Here is a 16753-nt window from a genome sequence, read left to right on the forward strand (position 1 = left end):
GTGAGAATAGGGGATAGAAATACATAAAAATTAAAGTATATAAACCATTCCTGGAGCAGAGAAGGTGTTCCTTCTTCAGCGAACTGTATATAATTTTTTCAAAAAGTAAATAAAAAGCAACAGTGGTCTCAGATTCATGTGGAATAAAGAGGGAATTGGAGGTGTCATATTCTTTAGAAAAGGAATGCACTCCAAACATATTCACAAGGCAACTAAATGCTGGGCAAGAAAGGAAAAGTAAAACTTTTTTCTTATTTCCCTTGCAAATGCTTGTTTTTCTTTCTTTTTCCATAATCCTTTGCCATTTGGAGGACACTCGTTAATCTGCATAGCAAGCCCCCTTTCCAGGCCATTAGTGCCAGGACGATGTGAAATAGCAGCCAGCCTGGGCCATTAGTGCCATGGTCATTTAAAACACCAGCCCGTTCAGGTTATTAGCGAGCCAGGGCAATTTGAGTGAACAACCTGTCCAGGCAATTAATGCCAAGGTAATTTAAAGTGCCACACCATTCGTGGTCCTGTCAATTAGCAAGGAGTCTTCCATTTTACAAATGGGGCATGTGGCTCCTTGGGCACATTCAGAGTGCTTCCTTAGGGACAGGGAAAGCCTGACTGCCGAACAGTGCTCACACACCATCCATGTGGTTGGTCTTCTAGACTTCAGGCAGGTTTCTGGACTTCAGACCTTGGGTAAGTGTTAAACCACAAATCTTAGAGAGGCTGGCTTCTGTGCCCAGTGGCATCCTGTACAGAGCGTTGGGCCACCGTAAGATCCTTCCCCACAGCATCGGGAGCACATATTGTGATGCAGATTGCACACCCCCCAGAGAGTCAAAGCACCATTCACCAGCTTCTGTGGTGACCCCAGAGAGCACCGGTGTATGCCAGCTGCCTGGGTATCACATAGACCAGCCACACTCTTGGCACGCCGGAGGGGGTTGGGTGCCATCTCCCATTTTCTGCAAAATCCAGCCTAGAAGCACAGATGAGCTCTGTGTTCTGGGGTATTCCTGAAGAGATTAGTGTTGTTGTCTGTCACACACATTGTGATTGAATCTGGGGAAGTTTGGGAAAGGCGCAGGGGAGGGCCAGCTGGCTCAAGTGGACCCCTTCTGCCTGCCTGTCTGCCTGCCTGCCTGCCTGCCTTGGAGGGAAGTTTTCAGGTGGCTTATCAGAGCTGGCTCACAGAAACACAGCCCTTCCAGGTCGGCTGTGGAATGTGGGGTCAGGAACCATAAACTGCAGTGTGAGATGAGGGCTGTCGGCTTTGCGGAAGGCAGAAAGCATCAATCATTTTTATGAGGTGCTTTGACCTTGCCGGATAGCCAAAACAACTTTGCGTACCCTAAAACATTCTTAAGTTACTTATTATCATTCCAACAATTATTCAGCATGTACAAAGCTCTTTTGCTGAAATACATCTTGTATTGTCTCTTATTAGTTACCATGATTAATCATTCCCATTCAGCAGTGGAGTTTAATCCATTAATTTAAAAACCTTTGTTAAACACGTGTTCGGGCGACGCGCTAGGAACTCTGCAATGGAGTTAAATAGGAAAGGCCTCCAGGAGTTTACAATCTTATTAGATTTCTCTGTCAAATCCTTTGTGGCACTAGTCATAAGTACAGATAAATTCCACAGATTTCAGAAGAAAGGTGTCCAAAAAAGATATCAGAATTCAGGAAAGAATGACAAGAATTTAAGTCAAGGGATTAAACTAGAGAAGCGGCTGCAAAGTGATTCTGTGATGCTTGAAATATGATCTAAAGCAAATTGAGTTTTTTTTTTTTTTTTTTTAGGATCTATGGAAAGACCAGATCCTAGCCTCTGAGCCGCAGTTATAGCTATTCCAGAATGTTTTGGGGTGGGGGGGGAAGCGAGCTGAAATCCCAGACATGGAGAACTTCCAGTGGGGAAACTGAAGAATACCAGCAATATGTTTGGTTTTAACTGACATTTTTTTAATCTATTAGAGAGAGATTTTACTAAGTGCTTCCCTATAGGTAGATTCCTTGAACCATTTGCTCATAAACAATATGAATTTTGTTCAATCAGTTCATTATGAAAACAAATGAGGCCATAAAAACTCAATGTCCTACTTCCTCTTTTCTATTTGCTAAAAATCCTTCAAGGTCAAGATCAAATGCCATCCCCTCCTTGAAAGTTTCTTAAATCTTCTGGGAACTCATATTACTTTGCAATTTCATTATGGCAATGACTTCTTTTTTAATCTTGTATCACATCTTAGATTGTGGGAACCAGACAGATTAAGATGTTTCTTACTGTTTTATCCATAAACCACTGGATCCTACAAAAAATTCCTGTATTTTCAAGCACTCACACTTCTCAGACAGCTTCTTTCAGCTGGAAATGTTTAAAAAATCTTGTCAAAATATGTCTTGATTTCCTGTTTAGAGTCTCTGATCTATAATTGCAGTTATTTATAAATATGTTTTCACTTTTAATATGTACTTCCATAAGGGCCATGATAGGTATTTTTCCTCTTTTATTATCTCATAACATTCCAAGCACTGTGCTTCACATATAGTAGGGCTATTAAGAAAATTTCTGTAATACTGAATTGAATCTTCTTTCTGTAATTTGTATATTAAATGCTGTCAATTCAATAGGGTACAGATAGGCGATGGCTTTATTTTTTTCCTCAACTATCATTTCTTAACATCTTTGGGCAAATACCCCTTCAATGAATCTTTGTAGGTTCTCTGAGAGAGCCAATGTCTTTAGTCACTTTTATTTATAGGAAAATTCCCACTTTGATAATTAAGATTCACATTCAGCTCTTAAAAATCCAGCATAGTCATATGTAAAATTTTAATCATACATTCAGTTAAAAAATTTTCCCTTCTCTGCTCAATTCTAACTCATGGTTGGGGATCTGCAATGGGTCTTTGTGACTTTAGCTTAAATTCTGTGACAATTCATAATTCAGATGGAGAGAAAAGAGACATCTTGGGCACATCATGTAATGTGCTTGGGTCTACTTGCTTCATGTGGACAGAAACCAAGATTAAGGTTGATGACTGCAGCAATCTTTAAAACTTCAGCCAACCAGGCTCCAAATCCAAATATTATTGCAGCATAGAGTAGAAGTATCCTTTGCAGGGAAGAGGCTAATAAAACTTTTGCTCTGCATTCTGAATTTCGAATTAGCATCTGTCAATCCCCTTGGAATTATAACTCTTGCATTGTTACACACTAAATAGCTACACTTGTCTTGCTAATAAAATCATAGTAATTGAGTAGCATTTTCATTAAGAGAGGAGTGTGGTTCATATTGAAGACATGAAAAAACAACCTGGAGACTCCACAGAAACCTCTGCTTTTTCATTCAGTTTGCACAGAACCCACATTAACGGGAAATTGGTTTGAACAAACATGTCAGCAAGTCACATGCTCTTGCCCCATCTGGGGTCAGCGCTGCATGAGTCTCTGCCTTGGGGGCTTATCAGGTGTTCTTCGGTTTCTGGGCTGCCTCATTAGCTGGCAAAGTAGCAGCACATATCTATTTTAGAGACCTACTTAACATTCCTCAAGTACGTAGAACTGCCCCAAATCTGACAACATCCTACAGTAGAGGTGGACACTGACAGAACATCACTGAAGATGTTCTCCCAGCCACACTGAATAATTTAAGAAACTCCACATGTGCACACCAAGCAAAACACGGTTAATCAGAGATCCCCCGTGATCTAATAAAGCCCAAAGTAGAATCCAGAAACAAGGTTTGGTATAGACTCTCTCTCTGTAAGAGTGGGCAAGATGAGCTAACTTTTCTACTAGGTGGTATTCAGGAGTGGACAGCCACAGACAAGTGTATTCCTGAGGACCACCTTAGGAGATAGCTCAGACTCTTGTGTATGTTCTCTGCACACTTGTACCCAGTGACAAGACTGAGGTTTTGTGGCTGTGTGGCAGGCTTTGAATGAAGATATTGAAGCATCCTGGCAAATTGTACACATCTGAATAACAGGTGCTCCCTGACCCTGAAGTACAGAGAAAGTGAAGGGGTAAGTAGCACCTTTGAGCCTAAAGAACAGCCTTTAGATGTATTTGCACAAACCCTTCACTTCAAATAAAATTAGGCAAAGATAAAAGAAAACTAGGTTATTGGTCAGTTTGCATTTCAATGAAGACTAAAATACCATTCCAGAACTCTAAGACCACACTGAGCCATAGATGTCATCAGCGTATTTGGTAGCATCTACTGGGCTGGGTACCCAGCACAGTACTAAGCTAGAGAGGAAATTTTGCACAAATGTAACTTAGAATTCCTACCTTCCAGAACCTCAAAATCTGTTTGTCTTTTCTATTTCTTAGGCAAATATTCTTTTAGTATTATACTAGGTATTGAAGGGAAGAAAGATAAATTGGCTAGATGTTGCTTTTGTGTTGTGATGGAAAGTGCTTTGGAGTCAATCAGGCATGGATTTGAATTGTGATTTGCACATACCATCTCTGTGGTTTTTGGTAAATTAGTAACCCCCTCCGAGTGTCCGTAGGCTCAGTTATACCAAAGGGACATGGCCCACCTTTTGAATCTGGGGATGGTTAGGCAAGACCCTGACTATGAAATGCCTAGCTTGGTGCCTGGCAGCTAGTAGGTATATTGTAGGTCTGATACCCCAGGAAACAGACGCTAAGATTCTGAGACTGGCATGGAGATATGTGCTGGAGAGTGTTCTTAGGGGAAGTCCTCAGAGGGATACAGGACTGGGCTGAGGGCCCAGTCCTTCCCACGGGAGCTCCAGAGCCCTTCAGAGACATCCTGAATCAAGGGGGGCTTTGTCCTTTGTTCTCTTGGACTGACTTCCTGTCTTCAGGGAGGAGGTGTAAACTTGGGTGAGGCAACTTCTATCAACTGAGGGCATTTCCTGAGGAGAGACACAGCTGTGAGCCGTAGGCAGGCAATATCCCCATAGGCCCGAAGGAGGGAATCTTGGCAGAGCACCACCACATCCACTCTTAAGTGCTCAGTGACTGTGCGCTGCCTTCTCCCTTCTGCATAGTTCCGTATGACTGGAGCTCGGTGGAGGAAATGAGACAAGAACAGGAACACTGCTGAGTACCAAGTGCATGTGTCTTAGATGAAGCACAAACACAATGTTATGAAGTTCAGAGAAATGAGAGAGGGCTTTTAGCTGGGGTCATTCAGAGACTAAGGCTTCAGAGATATGCCCCTGAAGCATGAAAAACAGCCTTAGAAAGCATTTCATCAATTGTGGCACAGAAAAGAGTGCTACGTGATGCGAGAGAGAGCCCAGGAAGGGCTGGAGAAGTTGGGGAAAGTTTTTTGACAGTGTGTCTGTGGATTAGCTCATTAGAATCCTTGGCTGTGCTTATTAACAATGGTGGTCTGGGATTCACTAGGACCTACTGGGTCTGAATTGGGAATATGCATTTTATAAGCCCTCTAGACAATTCAGTGGTATGCTGAAAGTTTGGAGAACCCTAATTAGCAGCTCCAACCCATCTTAGTTTTACCCATTCTTTAATTCTTAGTTTTACCCATTCTTCAAAACCTGACTCTCTAGCTTGTTGAGTGCTTGTGACAATCAAATGCCGTACTCAGACATAGTAATCAACCAGATTCTCTATCATCAAGGTCTCATGATCTAATGGGAGGACAGGAATGTAAACAAATCCTGTTGTAAAGATTGGCAAGAACTGTTCCATGGGAAGATGACTTTGGAGCCGTGCAAATCTAAATTATAGTTTACCAGTTTCCTAGCAGTGTGGTTTGGACAAGATCCAGAACAAAAGTGGGGGATTAACTTTGGCTATTAGAAGAATCTCCAATTCCTCTTGGATGAAGGGAAAGAAATAGTTCTAAGTCCTCTAAGCTACACCTGCAAGCCCTAAAACATGAAGACACGTAAACTTTTAATGACTAAATTGCATTGCCCAGAAATCCTTCCTTGCACCCAAGAAGGCACTTAACCTCCAGTTATTTTGCCACTTAAAGGATAAACTCACTCAGGGCCACTGACGATCTACGTGGTACTCACCATGTTCCTCCTGTCCTGCTTCCTTTGAAGAAATCCAGGGCCCCCTAGGCCACTCATGGAAGGTTCACCACTGTCACTGTGGTCAGCGCAGGTGCTTCTAGAGCTGCAGACTTCAGCATGCCGAACAGAAGCCAGGCAGGTCCATACACAGAAACTGAGGATGGTTTGCTACTGTACTTTCAGCCCAAGGAAACTGCTTATGTCCAGAGCCTCAAAGTCATCTGTAAACAATTTCTGCTATTTACTTTTGCCTCAGATCTGAAAGACTCTCAAATCATGGTTTTACCAGTTTCTACCTCTCATACGTCTAATTCCAAAGGTCAGGTAGGAAATAGAGACTGGATCATTCTTTATTGTTCTCCTGTCCCCTCAGCTGAAATGCATTTCCAGCAGCAACAGTCTCCCTTGATATCATGAAGATGAGTACCTGGCACATAGGTTCCTGCTATGGTCTGAATGTTTGTGTCCCTGCTAAATTCATACACTGAAATCCTAACCCCCTTGGTGATAGTATTAAGAGTTGGAGCCTTTGGGAAGTGCTTAGGTCACGAGGGCAGAGCCCCATGAGTGAGATTAGTGCCCTTATAAAATAGGACCCAGGGGGCTAATTTGCCCCTTCCACTATGTGAGGACACAGAGAAGTATCGTCTGTGAACCAGAAAGCAGTCCTTACCAGAAACCAAGTCTACCAGCACTGTGATCTTGGATTTCCTAGCCTCCAGAACTGTGGGAAATAAATTTCTGCTGTTTATAAGCCATCCAATCTATGGTATTTTGTTATACTAGTCCAAAAAGACTAAGACAATACCCAGTGGTTTGTTAACTGGATAATTGAACATCCTTGCCTTATAGACGAGGACCCTAATGTTAGAGAATTTAGGTGGCTTGGCCTTAAGCAACCTGATTCAAAATCTGGTGCTCTTAATCTCTCGCTAGACCACTCTACATGTTCTTGAGCTTGAAGAATGCGTAGAAGCCTGAAAAGTCTGTGGTAAAGTTTTAGAATAGCTGGTATGGAGAGTAAGAGAGGAGGGTAGCCTGAGAGAAATGAAAAGATTGCCTCAAATTTGAAAGCCCAGCAGACATCAATATCTCTGTCAATTAGCAGTTGTGAGAGAGACAGCAGTTCAGAATTCTGCTGGTTAACCCTTAAAAGAGGGAGGTGTGTGTGTGTGTGTGTGTGTGTGTGTGTGTGTGTGTGTGTATGTGTTTGTGTCTGGGGTGAGAAGGAGGGAGAGGAGAGGGGGTGAGGGAATGCAGCAGACAGACACACTGCATTGACAAAATACCAGGCAACAAGCTTAATAACAGGGCTCCCTGGAAACAAAAACATAAAGTCGGTTATGCAGCTAATCAATGGAAGAGCCAGGATTAAAATATGCACCCAAGAACTCCCAGCCAAAAGGGAGATAACATTCTTCTTAGCATTTTCTCAAGCAGACATTATATCTCCCAATCAGACTGGGCCATGGATTGTTTTTTTCATGGAGTACCCTGTAGGACTAGTGATCCAAATGGTAAAACCCACCTACCAGTGAACGAGGAAGGCTGTGGCAAGGGGACCCACTCCCTTCACAGGTAGACAGCTTTCTATCTACACTCAGCATTATGTGATTTGTTCTACCACTACAAGCTTCTTGAGGGCAAGGATGTGTTATAATTGTGTCTGTACTCCCTCCAAACCAGAATAATTCCTAGTGAGTGGAGGTGCCCAGTAAAGGGTACATTTCTGTAACCGGAATTAGTCTCTGTAGCCAGCTGTGCAGAATCAGTATCTGGAGAGAGCTTTGGCTCGGTGCCCATCTCTGTGCCCCCCTCCTCCCTGTGCATGGGTCGGGGAAGAGCAACACTACTTCCGAGACTAGAGGCGTGGCTCTGTCTGAGTACTCCAATCCTGCCTAGCACAACCCTTAGTGGAATACTGACCTGGATAATAACTTTCTGCTCCCTACAGATCACATCTTGAGACATTCCTTCCAAAGCTCTGACTGAAGGTGTTGTCACCACTCTCCAGAGTAGTGGTTCTTTATTCTATTATCTGTCTCACATCCCACATTCTTTCTTGACTTTGGTCTTCTCAGCACTTGCCTTATATTCCTTTACATGTCTATTTCTGGCCTTCTCTCTTTTTCCTCTGTGGCAGTTGTTGTAAAGTAATATGAGCACTCTAGTTGAGGTCAGAAGGCTTGAGCTTGGCTCTGCCTCTTCCTTCTAGTAAGTTGTTCAGTTTCTTGATGCCTTATTTTCTTCTTCCACTAAATGAGATGAACCACATGGGTATCTAATTATACCTTCATTCCCAATATAGTCGTTGTGGGATTAAATAGGACACTGTGATGCTTTGCAGATATGAAGCTCAGTGTACACATTAAGCATTATTATGACTTCCTATCTTGATTTTTTCTCCTTCATGAACTTTTCTCAAAGAGGATGCTTAGGGATACTAGAGAAATACACACACAAAAAGGACAGCACAGAAATTAGAATGTTCACAAGGGAAAATGCTTAGGATCTCAGAGACAGACTCAGCTTGTTGGAGGGCTGAGCCTGAGTAAGGCACCTTCAGATATGGGATCGAGTTATGCACATTGATTTATTTACTGTTTCTTTATACCCTTATGGGCTTTTGAGTATAAATAAATGTATAAATGTATTATGAATTTGACTTACATGGTGAAATATTAATTTAGTGAAGTTCATAATACCTCTTGTGAGATGAGGAAGGGATTTGAGAAAGAGAGGAGGAAGAGGAGGGAAGGAAGATGAGTCAGGAGAAAGGAAAGAGGGTCATGGATGGTTGGTGCCCAAGAAAAAGAGGAAAAGGGGAGAGAAAACGGGAAGGAGAGACCTAGGCTCTGGGAGTAGCAGTGGTAGGATTCTCTGCCAATGACTGAGAGCAAAGGTTCTACAGCTGGTAAAAAAGCTGGCTGGATAAGTGTTGGCCATGACATGTGGCCTTGTGAAGTAGACTGAATATTTAGAAAGTAAAGAGCTCCAGTACCTCAAGTCTAAATTTAGAATACCTGGAGGCCATGTTTTGGTTGAGTTGACCAAGGACTGGCTGAGGAGTAGGCTGGATTCTCTCTGTAGATTGCTAAAGCAGTGTCTGGACTCTGAGATCACTGGTGTGCCTCCCTCTCTTCCACCCACTCCTGGAAGGATTCATGAAGGTGGCTAATGCCAGGAACCCTCAAGCATTGACTCCGTAAAGAAGCCTGAATGAGTGAGAGGGGTTAGCAGTCCAACTTCACATGTGTGCTGAATGGAAGGAATGTAAAGGGCTCCTGTAAGGACAATTAATAATGCCTCAAGTGAAATCAGTACCTAGTGACCTTGGTGCTTCCATGTATGGTGTAGGAGGAGCGAAAAATGTGCTGGGCTACAAAGTCTGTCTTTCTGGCCTTCAGAGAGTCTTTAGATTCCTTTGGTTTCCATCATTATGAAGTCTCCTATTGAGAGGCCATGTTGAAGTGCAAATTGATGACTTTGAGGGGAAAGCATGCCAGCCCATGATTATCTATTATTTTTTCTGGATGGCTCCTATTCAACAGGTGAGCAACATGGCTAGTGTTTAGGAGCTCAGATTCTGGAGATAGACTTCCTGTGAGTTCCAGGCCTAATTCCACTGTTACAACTTGCCAGACCTTGGTGATCCACTCTACTTCTCAGGGTCTCGTTTTCTCCATCTATAAAGTAAGTCTCAAGTCTGTGGCTTTCTGATATCATCTCAGCAGCTGCCTCCCTTGTTCTGCCATTGCTCACAGAGGAGAAGATGACCATTCACTCTGGCTTGTCCCATCCATGATAAGAATTATGGTTTCATTGCTGTTGCATTTATTGCTGCTGAAACCTAAAAGAGAAATGATTTTGACTTCAGGATTGAGAAAATCCAAAATGTCTTTAGATATTAAGATGTTATTGATGACCCATTTATCATATCTCAGGAGTCTGACGGAAAGAAATATATTAGGCTAGGTTGCATCGTAGAGTAGGATTTTACATTTTAAAAGTATGTGATCTCATGTTCTCACTTATAAGCAGAGCTTGAACAATTATCATAATACTATAAGACAAGGACTGGCAGTAGTGGGATGCCAGGTGAGGAGTGGGTAGGATTGGCAGTTGAGGGAAACTGCTAGGGGAGGGAGGAACACACCTCATCAAGGGTACTTGCATAATCAACATTTGTATATCTAACCCTGAATTGTACACCACATCTTTAAAAAAAAGTATGTGGTGCTCTCTCTCTCCATAAATACATATATATGTGTGTAATTATCTCTCTCCTATCTATCCATCTATTGTAATCTCATAATCCATTGTATCTCATTGCATCACTGTTGTATTAATTTCTATCTCCTTTATGTCAAGAGTACAGGGGCCACATCTCCTTCACTCTAAGTCTACTCTGTTTAGAACAATGTCAGGTATACTAGGCACTCATAAAATTGCTTTGATTGAATGATCCACAGACACCTCATTACCTAGTCCTGATCACTCTTTATTACTGATGTCTCTCTCTTCTTGCCTACTCTTCTTTGTACTGCAAAGCCTTTTTAATTTTCTATTGCAATATAATTCACATACTATAAAATCTACTCATTCAAAGTATACAATTCAGATTTTAGTATATACACACAGATATACAATCATCACCACTAGATATTTCCACAGGATTTTCATTACCTCAGAAAGAAACCCCATCCCCATTCACAGTCACTTATCGTTTTCCCTTCTTCCCTTTCCCTGGCAGCCAGCAGTTTACTTTCTGTCTCTACAGATTTGCCTATTTTGTGCAATTTAAACAAGTGGGATCATACAATATGTGGTCTTTTGCATCTGGTTTTGTTTTGTTTTGTTTTTGAGTTGGAGTCTCACTTTGTCACCCAGGTTGGAGTGCAGTGGCAGTACAACAGCTCACTGCAGCCTCAACCTTCTGGGCTCAGGCGACCCTTCTGCCTCAGCCTCCCAAGTAGCTGGGACTACAGGCACATGCAACCATGACCCGCTAATTTTTTAAATGTTTCTGTGGGGAGGAGGTCATGCTATGTTGCCCAGACTGGTCTTGAAATCCTGGACTTTAGCAGTACTCCCACATCAACCTCCCCAAATGCTGAGATTATAGGTGTGAGTCACCCTGCCTGGCCACATCTGGTTTATATAGTATATATAGTATAATGTTTTCAAGGTTCATCCATGTTGTAGCATGTATCAGTACCTCATCCCTTTTCATAGCTGAATAATGTTCCATTGTATGGATATGCCACATTTTAAAAATTCATTCATAGCTGAATAGTGTTCCATTGTATGGATATACCACATTTTAAAAATTCACTCATCTTGGGATGGACATTTGTGTTATCTTTTTCAGCTTTTATGTATAACGCTGCTATGAACATCCCTCTACAAGTTTTGTGCACATATGTTTTCAGTTCTCTTGCGTATATCCCTTGGAGTGCAATTGCTGGCATATTGTCTTTCTAGTTATTTATTTAGGTTCACTATTTCTTCTTTCTGTTTTCTTTTGGCTAGAACATTTTGTTTTCATTCTGTTGGAGAGGCAAGAACTCTAGCCACCAACTGATTGTGTCTTGCTGTGTATATGAGCTAGCTGACTGCAAATTGGGTACAGGGACTCACTGAATTGGGAGTTACTTTCCGTAGGCAGCCATCTATTGCAATCACAGCTAAACCTGAGTATTGGGAACACCACACACAGGGCAAGTCATTTCATTCCCTACCACTTACTGTTACCTCATTTGTTTTCAGCAAGTCCCCCAAGAACCATCTTAAAGATGGTCCACTGCACCATGGATCCTTGATGGCACATTTTAGGGAAAAGCCCATGGACCAGTCTGACTCCACAGAATAAGGATGGAGATGTTCACTTTTCCATTGCAAAGAGGTGACCTGGAATCTTGAAACATCTTTCTTATCAGAGCAATAATGGAGGAAGTCAGGGGTGGGTTTGACTGGGTGTGCTGACCATCTGAATACTTCTTGGCTATCAGCAAGTCCAGTGATATGCTGGGGAATGATAATGTCTGATGCCTAGATAAAAGGTTCCAATCAATGAGAGGAAACTTGTCTATGCAATGGAAAACGTTTCACCGTGTCTGACAGAGACAGTAGTGCAAAGTCATAAAGAAAAGAACAAAAATTTACTTGCCAATTCCCTGAAAGGCTCCTTTTAAGCATCGAGATTCCTAGAGCTGGGGGGTGGGGTGGAGGAGGACGGAGATCTCAGATGTCATCCAACAGGCTATTAATGTTTCAAGGATTGCAGAATCATAAAAGTTAAATATGGAGAGTAGCTATTAAGCCTTCTAATCCTTCAACTGCCAATACCCGCCTCTTCCTCCCTTCTCTTCACTTGCTTAGGTAGATGGTCAGGTCTGGTTCAAAACAATGCCCTGACTGGGTTTTCTCCTTTGCTGCAGGTATCTCTGGCGAGATTTGACAGGAAGTTGGCCAGAGTAGTTTCCTAAATCAGAGATGTGAGAGACGGAAGTGAGGGTATTCTGGTATGATGCTCTGTAGCAAGGCAGTACCTGCTGTGGGAGAAGCAGCAGGAATTCACAGCTTCAAAGACGTTAGAGGCAGGCAGTGAGGTGGAGTGTCTCTGATTTACTTTGGAGGTGGTCCTACCCTTGCTTGGTCAAAATTGGAGTAGTGCCTACCCACATTGTTTGACTAGGGTTGTGCCTGAAGGCCCTCCTCCTCCTCTCCAGCTTGTGCATGCCTATCTGAAACCCACCACTAGCAATTCTTTCATTTGGGTTAATATAGGATTCTCTATTAAAAGGAAAATACTCCTGGGAAAAAAATACATACAACCCGATAATCATTCACTTCTCTAGATATTTAAGCATCTGATCCTTTCCAAACAGCAGCACCTGAAGACCAATTTTGATGAGACTGGGGTGGGAGCAGTGTGGTAAGTTGGAGAGAAAAATCCAACTTTATGGCAGAAGCACATTCTCTGGAATTCTTGCATCTCTTGGGCAGCAGAAGGTATTTGTTGGGAAGGAAGCTTGAACAGCATGCAGGGCAAGTCCAAGTTCACCTTCAGCATTGTATCGAGTCTGGCCAGTTCTGCTGTCAGTTCTCAGCCCCCACACCTCATGCCCACTACTACCAGCTGGTCCAAGATGCACCCTGAGGTGAATGAACACCAAGGCTGACTCTGTATGCATTTTTCTTTCCTGACCCAGCTGCCCTCTGCCTGGCCAGAACCATGCACAGACATCAAAACAACTTTGCGCCTCCATTTCATTTGGAACCCTGAGCGAATTTCCACTTCACATCATGGATGGTATAGCAGGTTGGGTCTGCAGACAGTCAGAAGCTGCAGCCAGCATCTTCATCTAAATATGTGGCAGGCAGAACAATCATCTCCCCCATTCCCAAGGCATCCCTGTCATCCCCAGAACCTGGGAATAGTTACTTTACAGGGCAAAAGAGACCTTGCTGATGTAATTAAGTTAAGGACATTGAGATGGGGAGAATGACTTGGATTATCCAGGTGGGCCCAATGAAATCACAAGGGTCCTTAAAGGCAGATAATTCTTCCCAACTGTGATTAGAAAGTGACCTGATGATGGAAGAAAGGTTAGAGAGAGGCGATGCTGTTGGCTCTGGAGATGGAGGAAAGGTCCCATGAGTCAGGGAATGTAGAAAAAAAGGGAGGAAAAGGGTTCTCTACTTGAGCTTCCAGAAAGGAACACAGTCCTGCTGACCCAATGATTTTAGCCCAGTGGGATCTGTATCGAATTTCTGACCTACAGAACTCTAAGATAATAAATCTGTATTGTTTTAAGCCACTACATTTGTGGTCGTTTGTTACAGCAGTAGCAGAAAACAAAATACCATTAAGAAGACTGAGATGAGTCCATCCAGCTATGTCCCTCATCTCTGTTCTCCTTGGTCACATCCAAAATAAAGACTACCTTGCCATGTTTCTCCTCCATGCCCATTTAGCTCTTCACTTCCTCACTCAGCTCATCCACCATGGCATTTCTACTCTGCCATTTGAAACTCCCTTCAATGATAATAAATACCGTGTATTGAGTGCCTATTTTCATATATTATTTACTTTTTGTGCATTATAAACCACTTGGGTCTTACATGCATGGAAACTAAGGCTCAGAGAGGTAAAGGACCTTGCCCAAGGCCACACAGCAGGGAGTGGCAGAAGTGGGGTTGAAATCTGGATCTACTTCTATGTTCCCAGCCTCTCTATGAATGCTTTGCAAAGGGCATGCCTTAGAATAGAGCCCTCTGCTCAGCCTCCTTTCTCCTTCCAGCTTCCTCCCTCTTCTATGTCCTCAACTTCTGCTCTTTCCCAAATTCTTCAATTCCTTGAACCTCCTTTTTTCCAAGTGTATCATTCCCATCCTGACTTTCCTAGATGCACATTTGAATCATCTCTCTCTCTCTCTCTTTTTTTTTTTTTTGAGTTGGTGTCTCACTCAGTCGCCCAGACTGGAGTGCAGTGGCCGCTCCCGGCCACCACAGCCTCGACCTGCTGGGCTCCGTCGACCCTTCCGCCTCAGCCTTCCGAGTAGTTGGAACTACAGGCGTGCACTACCACGCCTGGCTAATTTTTTGATTTATTGTAGAGATGAGGTCTCACCAAGTTGCCCAGGCGGATCTTGAACCCACAGGCTCAGGCAATCCACTCACCTCAGCCTCCCAAAGCACTGGATTACAGGCTGAGCCACCAAGCCCAACTTGAATCTTCTCTCTTAACTTAAACAGCTAAAAGCAGAAGCCCATAGGTAGAGGGGCAGGCACTGGTTTTGAAACCTCCCCATGTGACTCTGATGCACAGCCTAGGTTGAGAACACCAATCAAAAGTAGCCTAGATTTGTGGGAGCTCCCCTGCCTAATCTCTTTATCCCTGTCTTCTACTGCTCCCTTGTTCTCTTATGCTTGCATGATTGTGCCCTTAAATACTCTCACACATGGGTAAATCCAGCAATATGCCTTCACCATTGTTTTAGTTAGGAATTTTGGGGTCGTAGGCAATGGAAAACTCTTTCAGCCAAGCTAAAAAAATTTTAGAAGAAATTTCTTAGAAGAAAGCTGCAAGAATGCAGCTAGGGTTCTGGGAGATCTAGAAACAGGGTCTGGAGTACTCAGGGAGGACATTCTCAGTTTCATCATCTCCATTTGGCTTTATACTTTTGCTTCTTTCTCCTTTCTGGCCACATTTATTTCTGCATTCTATCCTCATGGTAAGAATGGCTACTACCATTCAGAATTTACGATCTGAGAGAAGATAGATCCAGTCTTAAATTCCTGAGGGAGGGATTCTGCTACCCAAAGATTGGATCAGGTTCTTGCCCCAGAACCTATCAATTGTGGCCCCATAATGGTACAATCACGTAGCATAAACATGGCTGCCTCCAAGTAACTTGTATACAACATGAATGGAAGGGATAGTGATAACTGTAGTTCTCAGATAATTGGAGGCTGGGAGGGAGAATTGCCCAGCCAAAACAACAGCAGGGTTGCTGAATATCACTGAGGAAAGTTGTCCAAATACAAGGCATGGAACCATTGCAAAGTCTGTTTTACAGTGTTGTCTGGGTCCTTGACAGAGTTCAACAATCCTTTTATTCTTTTACAGTTAGTACTTTCTCATTCACCTAAGCTGATTTCAAACCTTCCCACAATCTTCCCACCAGCTCCCACCTTACAGAAAACATATAAACCACTGGGCTCTCCAACTCTGCTACTTCTCTCTGGGAAACCAGTCTATATCCACACCTTCACTCTCACTTACTTTCTCCTGTCCCTTCCTGTTCTATCAGTCTGTTCCTCTGTGATACGTCTTCACCTGCTTTTCCTACAGGTTCTCCCCTCTACCTATAACTATAACCATGGAGGACGCTCTCCCATTTATTTCCCTATGGCTGTAGCTCTTGCTTCCTCCCTTCACAGACAGACTTCTGCCTTTAGCATACAATGCTCAGTACACTTGTTCTGGCTTTTGCCTGCCCCATCCCTCCTAGCACCATTGGCCTCCTAATAGCCCAGTCCAATGGGTGATTTCCAGCCTCTGTCTTAATGTGCTTCTTGGCTGTGTTTGGCATGGTCTTCTAAATATGTCTCTAATCATTTCTGTTCTTTCATCACTGTGGCTGTCAGGCCCTCTTCAAATCTCCCCTGAACTGGTATGGTAGTGCCCTTCATGACTTCCTACTTTAATTTTACCTACCTCTTCCTACTGCTATTAAAATTATTCAGCCACTCTCCTGTTTTAAATACTATCATCGCTGTCCACAGCCCATCAGATGGGTTCAAAATCTTTAGCCTTTTATACCATGAACACTTCTTACTTGTCCAGTCTCACCTTTCCCCCATCCTTTGTCTCCTGTGTTCACTCATACATAGCTGCTTGAGGTTACCTAAACAAGTCATACTCTTGCTTGTACTGGTCCTCCCACCACTCTGCCCTGCCATTTTTCTCCATATTTCCATCTCAGCTTGAAGTCCTTCCTTGGTGAAGCCTTTTCCAACTAACTGCTCCAGGCAGAGTACTTGGCTGTCCTCTTTTAATTCTGTATGTTTGTTAAGGGTAGGGCTTCATCCATTATGCATTTATTGTTTCTTTACATGTCAGTTTTCCCCACAAGATCACAGGTTCCTCTAGAGCCAAGGAGGGGTTTAATTATGCTTGGTCAATAAACACATGATGAATGAATAAATGGGAAGGGGA

The sequence above is a fragment of the Carlito syrichta genome, unplaced genomic scaffold (assembly GCF_000164805.1).
Source record: "Carlito syrichta isolate Samal-C Ts95f unplaced genomic scaffold, Tarsius_syrichta-2.0.1 Scaffold72428, whole genome shotgun sequence".
Lineage (NCBI taxonomy): Eukaryota > Metazoa > Chordata > Mammalia > Primates > Tarsiidae > Carlito > Carlito syrichta.